This window comes from Notolabrus celidotus, chromosome 14, assembly GCF_009762535.1.
Source record: "Notolabrus celidotus isolate fNotCel1 chromosome 14, fNotCel1.pri, whole genome shotgun sequence".
Lineage (NCBI taxonomy): Eukaryota > Metazoa > Chordata > Actinopteri > Labriformes > Labridae > Notolabrus > Notolabrus celidotus.
The window spans coordinates 23450805-23464074 of record NC_048285.1 but is presented as its reverse complement, the minus strand read 5'-3'; the positions used below and the strand labels follow the sequence as shown (position 1 = coordinate 23464074).

Sequence of the window (13270 nt, the reverse complement as noted above, 5' to 3'; positions counted from 1 at the left end):
TTCCAATGAGACTCTTTGGCTGCACTGTCTGGTGCAATCTCTGCTTCTATAACTTCCCTGTAGACATACCAGGTAAACATTTGGCACATGTGTTTGTTTGTTTTCTCCTTTTTCAGAGGTGTGCTTTGTTGACAAAACTGCTCGAGCATCTGCTCTAAAGAAGAACAGAGCACGACTGTTAAAGACTTAACAGATGTTATTAGTGTTTCATCACAAAGGCAGGAATGAATATTCATCTGCATATTTTTACAGTTATTAATAAATTACAGCAGCAGGCAACAAAAGCATTACTTGCAGTAATTAGGGGAATGTTGAACAGTGCTTTTTGGACTCATATTGTTTGACTGAATGTGGATTTAATGATCCTTCTGAACACTGTCGAAGATGACCATTTATTTTGTGCCTCGGCTACAAAAATAAATTGGTAACAGAATAATAGAAGATAGTTGATGAATAATTTTGTAAGTTTAATAATGATTCAATCAGGAGGGACTACTTTCTAAATGAGTTTCTAATAAGTTATTTTACAAGATACAGAAAAGGAAGGCAAATTGTGCAATTTCTTTGCAGATTAGACCCCACCGAGATGTCTTCATGATGCCGACTGCAGGATAGGATGACCCCCCAGATCGAGTCTTGACACTGGTGGTGGCGTTGAAAGAAGGATGCAGGGGTGGACATCTGAAGAGCTGAACCCAGACACCTATGATAAGGTGAGGAGGTGACTTGGGTGGAGGATCGATGCTGAAACGGCAAACTGAAGGAGCAGAGAGGATCATAGATTTAAAGTTTAGCAGCTGGGTGATTGGTTGATAGAGGTTGTAGCAAAGCCTGGTTGGTGAATACATTTTTTATTTTTGAAATTCTTTATTTTTGTTATTGGACAGCAGTTTGTTGTACCGAGCATTGACATATACAAGAGAGAATAATGTTCATTTCCTCTGCAGTCCTCCGTTTTTAAAGATTATTAGAACTAAATACAACCTGGGGGAGACGATATGTATACATTATAGTGAGTGAGAAACATTTCAGGGAGAGATAAGTGACAGAAAATCACACAAAGAAAACAAATAAACATGTCATTAGCTAAGACAAGACAGCATCACTGGGTCCTTGAATGGTATCATCCACAAAATCTGTCTGTAGGGGTTTTACATAGTTAGTCCACTTGGTCCAGAGTGTTATAAATATGTCCTTCTGAAGTCGTAAACAGAAAGTAATCCTTTCCATAACATAAATATCATTTACTATATCAATCCACTCCTGTATTGTGGGAGGTTCAGGAAGCAACCAGTGCCTCGTAATGGCTTTTTTACAAGCACAACTCAAAATGGCAAACAGGTATTTATCAACAGGCCTCGCCTGAAAATCTACATCTCCTAAAAATAGTGCAGTAAATTGTAGGGGCAGGTCAGTATTTAATATACTTTTTAACATTCTGTTGAACTCTATCCACAAGGGTCTTAATACTGGACATTCCCAGAATATATGCCAGTGGTCTGCTTCCTGAAATCCACACAACCTCCAACACTTTGAATCCCCTCCTGCAAAATGAGCTTTCTGCTTTGGTGTGACAAAAAAACGAATCAAACACTTCCATCCAAATTCACGCCAAACATGAGAATTGGTATATTTCCACTGGAGTCTGCACACATCTGACCCAAATTCTGTATCAACAAATGACCCTCTTTCTCTCATTTCTCTTTAATATATCCTGTGGTTTGTGGTTTCTTTACCATAAATCCCTTATAAAGTTTAGAAATTACACCTTTATTTGAGTCATTTTGGTAAGCTGGTTGGTGAATACTTTAAGGAGTAAACTTCCGTGATCAGGTGATGGTAAAATAACAGGGTGATAGAGAAATACAGAGTGATATGAATAATAAATGAAAAAGGAAAGTCTTCTTGCTTGAAAATTAGCTGAGCTTCATAACAATTCATGTCATGTATAAACGTGGACTGCTCCCACTGCAGCACACATACATCATGAATTATGAAGTTTGTGTTAACTGATCCGATGAAAATAAGGTCCATGCTGCTTGTTTTCGCTCTTGAGCTCCTTTTCTAGGAGAATCAGGTTCTCACAGCAAAGCTATAATGAGCTGTTGTTGAGTTTTGACACGAAGATAATGGATCCTGGAATAACGTGTCAAATCATATGGAGCTCACATGACTACAGTTGTACAACGATAATGATATGGATCATGTAACAGGATTTTTAACCAGGAAAGTTGTCTGGCTAGGTTGACATATTATTTCAATTATTCATTCATTTAGATGAACAGGGTTTAATGGCTAAATGAAGTCACATTGGTGTGCTGGGCTGTTCGGAGAATAAAATACATGCTGGCTGCCCGATGTCAGCTAAAGGCTGGGAACAGATTGATGTAGTAGAGTCATGAAATTAAATGGTCTCATCCTCAGCTGCATCACCTCTGGTATTTGGCAGGGTAAAAGAGACGACCGTGGCTTCTTCAGCATTCCCTTTTCTTTCATTACATTCATTCTACATGTCACACAGGAAGTACCAACACTTCAGCAAGTAATGCTTGCTGCTTAACTATGACACTTCAGCAAGTAATGCTTGCTGCTTAACTATGACACTTCAGCAAGTAATGCTTGCTGCTTAACTATGACACTTCAGCAAGTAATGCTTGCTGGTTAACTATGACACTTCAGCAAGTAATGCTTGCTGCTTAACTATGACACTTCAGCAAGTAATGCTTGCTGGTTAACTATGTGGTGTAAAAGTATCAAGTGTCACAGACTACATTACAATAGGGATGTGCACATATAGTAGGGATGGGCATTTCAAGCCAAAATACTATTCAATAATCATTGGCATCTATTCAACGATTATTTCATACACACACACGCACGCACGCACGCACGCACGCACGCACGCACGCACGCACGCACGCACGCACGCACACACGCACACACACACACACACACACACACACACACACACACACACACACACACACACACACCTTTCTCATTAACAGGCAGTCGCATTTACCAGCAGCAGGACAAGGTGCTGCTAGTAGTGGACAGCATCCGTCTCGATCTTTATGTCAGTGTTTCTGTGACACGGCGTGGTGTGTGGGAGTGTGTGTGTGTGTGTGTGTGTGTGTGTGTGTGTGTGTGTGTGTGTGTGTTTACATTTTACAGCCATACTCAGTCTCTGGAAATGCGTGTGTAGCATAGACTCTGTCAAATATGGACGTAGTATCCGTGACGTCACCCATCTGTTTCTGAAGTGCTGTTTTGAGACCAATCGGCAGCGGTAGCCATATTGCTTCTGTCGATGCCAGTGTGACGTAAAGAGGCGGAGTTTGAGCCTCCTAGCCAACAGCTGCAACGTACCTGCAGGCAGCTGTGCCTCTCATTGGAAGACTAGTAATCTCAATATCTTTGAAATTGCTGCGTTAGAAAAAAATTCACCCCCCTCACAGTGAGAGCGCATCGAGAAATGAGCTATCCAGACTACACATGTCTTTTGTACCAGGCTGTAAACATGTTTATTTCTGCTGTAAAGATCGTCTTTTTCCCATTCATGTGTATGTGACTTCCGGGACTTCTGGAGCCAGCCTCAAGCAGATCCTTGATGAACTGCAGCTTTTAACACTTCCGCATTGGACTCATATTTTTAGACCGGAGGTTGCCGCTTTGTGTGTAGTAGTGTGAGGTTCAGGAATGGAGTAACTTTTCTTCTTTTGCTATTTACTGCAGTTAACAAACTTCTTCTCCTGTTTACTAATGTGGTTAGCAAACAGCTTTAAGACTCTCTATAGCCACCGTCTGGGCGGGAATACCCTATTACAACCAGGCACCGGTAAAAACAATGAAAATTGTACTTGCAATGAGAAAATATTCAAAGTATGTCTTTGATTTTTACAAACTGAACGAATATTCAAATTTTCGAAAAATCATTGCCCATCCCTAGCATATAGTTGACTAAACAATTAAATGGCACCCCCCTTTCTAGTTGGCACCAGTATTACAATCAGTTCAATTGTTTATTAATATTTATATTATTTTAGACCTGTAAGCTGATCTTATGTTCTCTCTAAGTTGTAGCCCAGCCACCAACTACCAACCATGGCTGTAGCTCTGGTTAATGGCAACTGGTGTAATTCTATAATGCTCTACGACCCTGATATAAACACGCACAGATGACAGATGACGTCTTGTAGTGGGGCGTGTTTTGGCAGTATTTTGATCTAGAAAAGGTAGATAAAGTTGTGTACAGGCACTGATGTGGACTGAAGTTTGGTGGTGCTAGTTCTGCTAATGGTGGCCACACTTGATAAACATATTTGACATTGTTTACCCACAGACTCTGGGATCCTGTGTTAAACAAACTGAGCTCTATTTTGACCTTTTTTTTCTGATTTGTCTTTTTTTCTGAACTTTAGACAAGTCAGCTGATTTAAATTTCAGTTTAAACAACTAGGAAATTAATCTCTTTGATCATTCATAGTATCACCTCTGGTACTCGGCTGTCTGAAAGAGAGGGCCATGGCTTACAGTCGCCCTACATGTCTCACTGGAAGTATCTGTTTTACTGACACTACTGCCAGCAAAGGTTGCTGCAGGTGAACTTTTATGGTGTAAAAGAATCAAGTGTTAGACATTACTCTACAGTTCAATAACACCTACGTATCTCAGACCTGATGCTTTCCTCTAATATGCTCAGCTTCTGACAAATGTGGCTGTGAAGTCAGCCAAGAAGAAAAGGACCCACAGTCAGATAACATATTTCAGTGAATGAGCAGCCTCATGGAGGACTGCACAATGTCTCTGACATAGCATTTTTATTTCAGTGCAGTCTAAATTACTGTTATGTCAGGTCTCATTCAGTTCTACTAAATACAAACTGATGACATCTCATTGTCATTTTAATTGTTGTAATGATTATTTTCCACGTTAATGATGGCATCTCAAACTATCATTTGTCTGTGATCTCTGTATTTTTCAGTCAACCTCTTGCTGCATGTCATTTCCGTATTGTGAAGCACTTTGAGCAGCATTAATTGTTTGAAAGCTGCTATATACATCAGTTTTATTATGATTATTATCGCTGTGAAAGAAATATAAGCTTGCATTAAAAAATAAATTAGAGTTGCACTGATTTGTTGGGAGTGGGCCTGCTCTTAATAAAGCTGTTTGTTGTTACATTGTAATTTTAATAAACATTGCGGTAATGAATAGACCGTCAGAGATAATACAAATTGAATTTGTCAGTGTTTTAAAAGATAACACATGTTGGGCACAGTCTGTTATAGACGGGTGTGATTCATAAGTGACACCTCATCATTTGTTTGGTGATGTTTTCTGTCTCCCTAAGGTGATTTATAATGCATAGGTGTTGACCTAAACTGCACTTGAGGCTTAATAAGCTTGTCAACAGTAACACTGCGAAGGAATTGTATTCTCCACAGAGTGATGCAATCATTCCTACAGCTCAGCAACACCTGAAAATGAACCCCCCCCCCCCATCCCCACACCACACACACCCCGTCGTTTTCGAGTAGTGGAGAGGGAAAAAAACACGTCACACTGCATTCTTCTGTTAATACAATCGTGTCTGATCAGGACAGATTGGAAGAACTCATTTTCCATGCTCGATAAACATGTAAATACATGCAAATTTCTCCAGCACTGCTGTAACACTTAAGATTTTCAGTCCACATTTGCTCTGCAGTAATGGATTTTGACCCTAGCAACTCAGTGGGTGAATCCGGAGCCTCTGTAAGGAGTCCTGTTGCAGATCTGATGAAACCAGAGATGGGGGGGAGGAGGGGCGCCACAAGCTTCTTTGATCTCAATCTACTTGAATGAGCGCTGGCATAAATTGCCGCATCCACTATCAGCAGTGAAAATCAAATGAGATCTACAAAGCACAGGGCCTAGTTGAACTGATGTGCTCTAACTATTGGCAGGGTCCAGTCAGTGAGATATCATTAACGTGGTTGTAGTGGGATGGGACAGATAAGACCTACAGATAGGCTGCTGAAACCAGATAGCTGATTGTTTATGTCCCTCTGATACTTGTCCTTTTATTTTGTCTTTTTCAATTCGCTCTCTCTTTGCAGGGTGAAAATGGGAGACGTATGTGGCGTGTAGATATTTCACAGGAACTAAGTGGCAGATAACAAATAACGTTAACAAACAGGCAGTGCGCTTTGTAGGTCAGAGAGTTTGGCAGCAAGTTTAACTACATCACTGTCAAAGTGTCTCCTTGAAACCTCTCCGTACACTTTCAAGATTGTTGGCTGACACACTCAGTAGCCTAAAGCGAATGTTCACAGCTACAGATGTATTATTTCCAGAGAAAACAGAGATTTCCCTGTGAGAAATTTTCAATGTGGGCTGCCAAGAAAACACTTTATTTTCTGCAAAAGAAGAGGCACAATCAATCTCAGCCATCCCTGATGATGAGATCACAATCCCTCTCCCTGAAATTTGGTATGGGATTTTCCGCCTACCCGTGTATTTTCTGCGCATCAAGAAGACAATGTTGTGAGCTTTAAGTATTTATTCAGCGCAAACTTTACAATTGTGAGGGAGTAATGCTCTTCTTCAAGCAAAATAATCTCTTTGGACCTTTGAAACATCCAACCAATCTCCTGAAGATTAAAATGGTGATGCATGTTTCATTGTTCATGAAGTTACTTGAGGTGAAGCAAGAATGCTAGAATCTCAAAAAGAAGCTAAACAGAGACAGCTGCTTTTTTCAGCCACTTACCCCAAAGGCCTCAAAGCCCCTCAATTACATTGTTAAAGTAGATTTTAGTGGCACAGATATGAACTCATGTAAAAACAAAATATAAGATGTGCTGCGATTCAACTTAAAACCTTTCTAAACATTCACATTTCAAAAAAAGAAAATACAAAAATGAGATTGAAATATTTTTAGTTCTTAGAGTACCAAATGTGTTATGCTGACTCTCAGAAAGCATAGGGAAAAAAGGTGATTCAATTTCCTTACTTAATTTATTCCTCCCATCAGCAGAGCATCAGGGTCAGCTGTAATAAGCTACCACCAGTAGCTAATCAATATCACAGGAGAGAATATTGGATTGTTTCAGTTCCAAAAGCCCAAAAGCAACCAAGATGGCCACAGAGTACAACAATGCCATGTCCAGTTTCAATACGAGTGTCCACTAAATCTGCATGAGCTTTTTTGCTGCTGGAGCAGTTTGAAAACCAAAGAACCAACTTTTGCAAATGTTAGCAGATAAAGTTGTCAACTTTATACTTATTTTCTGTCATGAGTCTTTTCAGTGAATTTGGTCTATTTAAAGCTATGAAATCTTGAAAATTAAAGCCAATGTGGAAAATCAAAAAACTATAGTTCCTCGAGGGTCCAAAAGCCAAAGAAACCACATTAGTGGCCATATAAAAATGCTATTTTTTCCGCAGTGTTATGTTTACACCCTGGCGTAGAAACAGTTTTTATCTCTACATCTCTTTTACTTTAACTGCATGGGAGTGGGAAACTTTATGAATGTTCATTTTAAGGCAAAACGTTTTGCATAATTGGGGGCGTGGCAGTTTGATTGACAGGTGGGCCTGTTGTAGTTGTTTACCAGGTGGCAAGGCTATGACCTCAACTTCAACTCTTTCTAGATTCTAGATTTGCTGAAACTTAGTTGGCATCAGCATTTCCAATAGGGCAACCACAACCTTTGGGCTTCATGTCAGCTCTCTGAAAACCAAAGGGTTACTTTTCACTGGGACAGCGTCCATGTTTAATACAGTTTATGGTCCTGCCTGGGGCTGACTGCACCAGCTGGACGTACACCTGGGTTTATCCTTACACCTGACTTAGCTGAAGGTTACGACAAACCTAAAGTAACGCCTTGTGCACAAGTTAGACTAAAGCCCTGTTTGTGTAAACCTGGGTAGGATTATGCATTAATCTGTATGTTAAAAACACAGTCATGTTGACAGGATGATTGGTGAAAAAGTGTTAGGATGAGAGAATAATCAATGATTGGACATTCCTCGAACAATGAGCTGATATTAAGGTTTCCTTTTGTCCGGTAAGCCCTGTTTGAATTAATTACAGAGCTCTCTCCTTGACTGCACGTGTAGGACAGAAACAGGGCGCTGTCACTGCTGTGCAGGTGCTGATGCTCTCAGGTTTTATGTAAATGAGGCTGTCAGCTCTGAGCTATCAATGCCATTCAGGTCTGTGAAAGGGGGAGAATTCTCTCCAAATATGTCAACGATTATGCTGCTCTATCATGACAGTTTTGGTTGCAGACCTCCCTAATTTCCCTGACTAAAGCTTCTGTTTGTTTGTGTCTGTGATGTTTAGTTTGTGTCTGTGATGTTTTTTGTATTCTGCACACAACTCTCTGAGTTTCAGTATTTCTCTATCTGTATTCTTTTTTTCTTTTGGGTCATATGCTTCCCACTTTCTGCAGATATTGTAATGTAAGGGGAGAGTGGATAGAAGTGCGTTTCTTGGCATGTGAATGTGCATGTGAAGACCGAGTGCATCTATAACCGGTCTTAGTTGGTCTTTGGACACTTGGTTTACCGACCTAGCTTGGGTCCAGCTGGTGCACTGCGCCCCGGATGATTAGCATGATGGAATTGGGATGTTTGAGGAAAAATAATGATGGGGTAATGTGATACAATTATCTGGCAATACCTTCACGAAATATTTGTTGTTCAGAAAGAATTTTATTGTTGCCATGGGTGTTCGGCCGTGGTCAATGATTTTGATTAAAGAACACCTGCATAGAAATCGGAGTCTAGACTGTTATTGATAAGACAGCTGAAAGGAGACAGGAAATGATTGGAGCAGAGATAGAGGTATTGCATGCAGCAAACGGCCTTGGGTTGGAGTCGAACATAGGGCCACTATGTTGTATATGGAGCTCAAGCTGTAACTACAGAGACAAACCAGCAGCCATAGAAATTCATGTCTTAACATGGAAAAACCTCTCTGCTAATCCAATTGAGTCGTTTCTATTCTTTCCCGTCTGGCAGAACACAATTAAGCTTTTTAATTTAACAGTAAATACTGCAGAGCTGAGGGTTTTTTCTTCCTTTTTCATAAGATTCAGCATCCCTTTTCCTCATCACATCAGCCCCTGCCTGGATTTATCAATGTGAGCAGGTCCTGATGTGCCTTAAACAATATATTCAGCAACAAACGGACGCTGTCCGTGGTCTGCTGCTTGTGGACACAGTTTCACAGTGTCTGGCCTCGCATTGAAATTCCAGTCCTGTAAAAACACCCAAACACAGGGTGGAGAGATAACAAGCCGGTGCGTATCCTCCCTCCTAAATGTGTGTGAGGCAGGTGTTTCCTGTAATAAAAAAGATGAGGACAACACAGCAAGATCAAAACATGTCGCTTCATAAATTCTGCCATGTCATACTGCATTCAGAGTGAAATGACCCAAAGGCAGTCTGCAGATGTAACAACATTACAGATACAGATGTGTTTGTAATTTAATCCTCCAGTATGTGCAGACACTCATAGGCCTCTCTTGGTTAGGGCTAATGCCATGTCAGTATTAAGCATTGTGCACTTAATGGATAATTCATCTGAGCATCCTAGCATCTGGAAACATTTAGAGAAAAGTGAGTCTGCAGAAGTCACCCCTGCCTTTAAGAAAGGTCAGTGGATAAATAAATGAGATGTTAACAGAAGTGGCTTTAAATCGTTTCTATCTGAAGATACAGGGCCACCAAGGAGACAAAACAGAGTGCATTGTTTTCAGTGGGTGACACCTTAATCTGCAGGAACCACAAATCTTTCTATTCTGGGAGGAATGGAGGGCTCTTTTTTACACAGCTTTTCTTCCTCGCTGTTCACCAGAAGGCATTTCAGAGTCTCTCCCCTGTCTAGACTGGATGTAACATCTTTTGATCAGAAGAAAAAGGCGAAAAAAGACAGGATACCAACATTCCTGTGACCCATTTAAATCCTGAATTAGTTTCACAAAGTCTGGGGAGAATTTCTGAGACTTTCAGGCCAATAACAGAAGTTAGAAAAATAAACCGATGTTTTTTTTTAGCATTTAAGAACTGAACTCTGCGGTGATGCTTTTAAAGCAGAAGAATCAAAGAACTCTTGCTCTTTTTTTTTTTTGCCTTGTGACTTCATTTAACCTGAGAAGAATTAGCTTCTCACACCGCACATTCTTAGTTCTTAGTCAAGACAGTTTTTATCTCAGGGAACATCAGACAACCATTTTTATTTTAAAAACTCCAACATGGTCCCATAAATATGCAGCATTGCTGCTCTCGAACACTCCTTCTGTAATGAGAAATAGATTTGATTTCACACAGAAAAAATTCCCTCAGCGTTGAGAGGAAATACTCCAACAAACACAATTAAAGCAGTTCCTCTTTACATTACACAATCTGTATCCAGAAAGCAAACAGTTGAGCTGGGTAGTTTTGTTTTGTTGATGCTCATTGCTTTAAAATGCAGGTCATGTCCCTGCAGACGACATCTGAAATGGGAGACCATATGATCCTGTCTGCACTGATTACCTGCTGGATTGTTCAGCGATTACTTTGCCTAATAAGATGAGTAAAGAGAAGAATATCTGCATTAGAGTCGTCCCTCTAGCCCTCTTGATGGAGATATCAACACAGCTGTCGGGTTTTACACCTCTCACTGCTCCTATCACGGTTTATTTGCACATTGTTTATGAAGTTGTAAACTGACCTGACAGGAGGCAAGAGGCTCTCTGTCTGTGTGTGTGTGCGTGTGTGTGTGTGTGTGTGTGTGCGTGCAAGCAGTGTGAGGAATTATGCATGAGTGTTACAGTGACTGGCCATGGCATCGCAGGATTACATACTCATTGTTGATTACATATTTGTCAGTTTTTGGAAGGTCTGCACTATTTGTTGACTGTTTTGATTAAAGAAAGAGTTCAGGCAACAATTGGCAGAGAGTACAGGACATAACACAATGCACTGACAGCTCCTTTAATAAAGTATTTCTTGGCTTAAAACATTCAAGGCTTGTAATTGTTCTCTATGCTGCACAATAAACCACTTATGTTTCATATATTAATTAAAAGTCATTTTGATCGGCTAACAAAAATTCATGATAAAGTGAATTGTGTGTGTGTGTGTGTGTGTGTGTGTGTGTGTGTGTGTGTGTGTGTGTGTGTGTGTGTGTGTGTGTGTGTGTGTGTGTGTGTGTGTGTGTGTGTGTGTGTGTGTGTGTGTAAAAATATGTAAATGCAGATATATTTTTTCATAAAATGATTCAAACAATTCTAGAACAGAAATTGCCAATATAAGTTACTTAAATAGTCCAGGCAATTTCATAGTCATTCATTAAAAGGGGCAGAAATGGTACAAAGATGCTGAGAAAATGTAAAGGTCACATAAATAGGACTAAATGTAGTTTTTTTTTTAATAAATCCATGACTTGTTGGATTTTCAAATTTCCAAGTTTCTTTGTGTGAACTTAGTTGCTCGGCTTCCAAAGTATTTCCACAATTCTTTATAGCTTTTGATTTGTGTTTGTGACATCAGTTCATTGTGTAACAAGTACATTTTTTATTATATTGTATCAACTGAAATGTGTAAAAATACCCCCCAAATGTAGGGTCTCCAGCTGTAAACCATCACCTCTGAAATACATTTGTTATTTGTATTTTCAAAAATATTTTCAAGTCTTTTAGGTCATTGTGTTCTATTTGAGGTATTTTGATAAATCAATGTAGTCTTCAGTTAATTTGCAGTACATGAGCTGTGTACTGTATGATTTTTTCCAGCTTGAGATATCACACAACGGCTAAATTGAGGGTTGTTTGAGAGGTGTAGAAGAAGAACTGCAATGATGGTAAAAAGTCCTGTAAGGTTGTTTTCCATTTTTGTGAAAAGAAAAAGAAAGGATCTCATCCCTTTTGAAATCTTTTTATCACCTCTTGGTTCACAGCTGTGCACCTTTAGCGCATCAAAGGAAAGTCACTCAAAGCCTGATGCAGTAAACAAGCAACACATAAAAGTGAGCGTTTGTAATCTGTTTGATATGTTACGTCTACCCAAGATAAAAGACTCTTGTTTCAATTTATGCACAGTGAATAGTGACGGCCCCTCCGCTGAGCTCCATTCCATTATAACATATGGATAAACCCAGCAGCTGCTTTTAGCTGGAATTAACACGCCAGCTTGATTTGATAAATGCTCGTGCACAGCGTAAAGCATATGTATCTGCTCATCTAGGAGAAAAATCCCGAAGAGGGTGAACTAAGGTGACAGCTTAGCCAGCTTGTTTACCAGGCAGATGGAAATGCTGTTTTCTATTTATGCCGGGCATGACACACCAACCCCCCAACCCCCCAACCGCCTCCCCCAGCAACTCTCAGAGCAGGAGAGGGCGGGGGCAGGAGTGACGCAGTTGTTTGACAGTGATTATTCTGTCTTCAGTAGAGGGGTGTTAGCATTAAAACTTTTTCTCTGCAGCTGTTTAGGCCCCCCCTCCCTCCCTCCCTCCCTCTGCAGACAAGACTGCCCTTAGTTATGAGGGGAAGCCCTGACATGCACAGAATCCCTTTTGACAAATTGAGGCCACAGGGAAATAAAATTGCAGTGGTGGGTACAGAGCTATGACCTACTGCAGTGGACCGAGTGCCCCGACTATTAACAGTTTTTGTGACCGCACTCTGAAGTCCACTCCAGTATCCGTTCAGCGTGTCCCCTCTTCCCACTTCATCCCTGCCCCGAGCCCCCCCACCCCCCCACCCCCCCCCCCCCCCCCCCCACCCCTCCTCAGGCTCTGGATCAGGATCGTTGTGAGTCAAGTAGCTCCTCCAGACCTGCCAGATTTTTTTTTTTCATGAATTGACATCAAGACCCTGCCAGAAGATGTGAGATCCACTCTGCCAACTTTTAACTGATACCCGGCTCTACAGTAATCGTCTCTGACAGCTCATCGTGAATCAGGGAAAACTTGCATATGAAATAATGCTCTTGCACAGTAATTATAGCCGGTACAGGCTGCGTGTGACACATGCGCCTCGTGGGTGACAGGGTAATACAGTGAGAAGTCTGCCCTTCAGTTTTTAGAAAGCTGTTAAAGACCCTGGTGGTGCTGGTGAGCATCTGCCTTTGCTGAAGTGTTCTTGAACAAGAAAATTAAACTGTGACCCTGCAGAGTGGCCTCACTTTGCTGCAGAAAGAAACCTCAAAGTTTCCATAAAGTCAAAATAGACTTTTAAAGTCTTTTGTTGCATTGGTCTTGCAGTTTTCTTCACCTTCACACCCGTAGACG

The 13270-nt window shown here is 40.7% G+C and overlaps 1 protein-coding gene across 3 annotated transcripts in view; it reads left to right on the top strand.

Moving 5' to 3' along the window:
• The window catches only part of lrfn1 (leucine rich repeat and fibronectin type III domain containing 1), a 221258-nt gene that overhangs the window by 24891 nt on the left and 183097 nt on the right, over positions 1-13270 (top strand). For all 3 annotated transcript variants that reach the window (XR_004633947.1, XR_004633948.1, XM_034702001.1), the window contains exon 2: positions 571-713. The gene's annotated coding sequence lies outside the window, so the exon portion shown is untranslated. The remainder of the gene's footprint in view (positions 1-570; positions 714-13270) is intronic.